This window comes from Mastomys coucha, unplaced genomic scaffold, assembly GCF_008632895.1.
Source record: "Mastomys coucha isolate ucsf_1 unplaced genomic scaffold, UCSF_Mcou_1 pScaffold22, whole genome shotgun sequence".
NCBI classification, from domain to species: Eukaryota; Metazoa; Chordata; class Mammalia; order Rodentia; family Muridae; genus Mastomys; species Mastomys coucha.
In genome coordinates, this window is record NW_022196905.1 from 222245893 (window position 1) to 222247828 (window position 1936).

Below are 1936 nucleotides of genomic sequence, written 5' to 3' on the forward strand. Positions count from 1 at the left end.
AAGAAGAAGAAGAACTGGTAAGTAGTCAGGCATGACTATTCTTCTTTTTTTAAAGACTTATTTATTTTATGCATTTGAGTACCCTGTAGCAGTCTTCAGACACACACCAGAAGAGGGCATCAGATCCCATTACAGATGGTTGTGAGCCACCACGTGGTTGCTGGGAATTGGACTCAGGACCTCTGGAAGAGCAGTTAGTGCTCTTAACAGCTGAGCCATCTCTCCAGCTCTCTTCCTCCTCCTCTTCCTCCTCCTCCTTTTTATTTAACATTTTATTTTATTTTATTTTACTTTATTTTAGTGAGTGTTCTGTGTGCATTTATGGTACATGCCAGAAGAGGGCATCAGATCCCATTATAGATGGCTGTGAGCTTCCATGTGTTGCTGGAAAATGAATTCAGGGCCTCTGGAACAACATCTAGTGCTCTTAACTACTGAGCCATCTCTCTAGAATAGCCAGACATGGCTATTCTAATAGTTGGTAACATATACCAAACACAAGATAATTGGAAGGAACAAGGACGGCCACATCATACTCTTTAAGGAAGCAGTGCACCAAGAGGAGGCTGAATTCCATCCGTAGCCACACTCAACACAGATGTTCCCAGTGTTGTAAAACAAATGCTGCTAGATGTAGACCCACAGACTGCCCAGACACAGTGACAGTGGGTGGCTTCAATGTGCCGCTCTCACCGACACATAACTCACCTGGACAAAAACAAGGGAAACACTGGAGTTTAGTAAATGATATCATCTGCCAAATGGACCTATAGAACATACACCAGAAATACAGCTTCTTGATCAGGGCTAAGGAGAGATGGCTGAGTAGCCAAGGTCAGAGCTAAGGAGAGATGGCTGAGTAGCCAAGGTCAGGGCTACAGAGAGATGGCTGAAAATCTGAAAGTCCTTGCTGCTCTTGTGGAGGACCTGGCTCCATTTCTCACCTCCCACCCAGTGGCTCAAAAATCCCTCCACATCCAGTTCATGGGATCTGACCCCCACTCCGTGTTCCATGCTTGCAGGCAAACACGTCTAGACATAAGACAAATGTGATACACATTCTTCTCGGCAGCCTGTGGAACTTTCTCCAAAACCGATCACATATAATAAGCACACACAGCACGTCTCAAAAACTATAAGAAAACTGAAATGACATCCTGTAATCTTTCAGATCACATGGAGTACAGTTAGATAGCAACAGTGAGAGAAAATACTGAAAACACTCAAGGCATTGCAACAGAAAGACACAACACCGGGTGGAGACTGAGTCACAGAAGGATACAGCAAGGAAAAATGTAAAAGTCCTAGACCTGAATGAAGATGAAAACCCACCACCGAAAGTCTACACAACATAATGAAGGCAGTTCTAAGAGGAAAGTGCATAGCCTGAATAAAAAAAAAAATGTGAACACCTTTAATTGCAGCACTTAGGAGGCAGAACCCAATCTTGCTGATGGGCAAGGTTGCTCAGTGGGTAAAGGCACTTGCCACCAAGTCTGATGACCTGAGTTGGATCTCTGGGACCCATATGGTAGAAAAAGAGAACTGACTCCTGCAAATTGTCCTCAGACCACATACGGATTCTCTCTGTCTTTGTTTGTCTGTCTCTGTTTCTATTTCTGTGTCTCTGTCTCTCTGTCTCTGGTTCTCTCTATGGCTCTTTCACACACACACACACACACACACAGACAGACAAAATCAATGTAATTTTTGCTTTAGTTTGAGAAATTAAAAACTCAGTGATGCCCCTAAAGGCTTCGGAGAAAGAAGCCCAGTAACTGCCGACGAGAAGAGACAAAATTGGGCTGAGATTAATATCACAAAACAAGAAAATGACAGCCAGTGAAACAAAGAACTGCTTCTAGAAAAGGCTGACCACCCCTAAGCCAAATTAACCAAAAGAAAGGAAAGACCCAAAGCAATGAAATTATTCAAG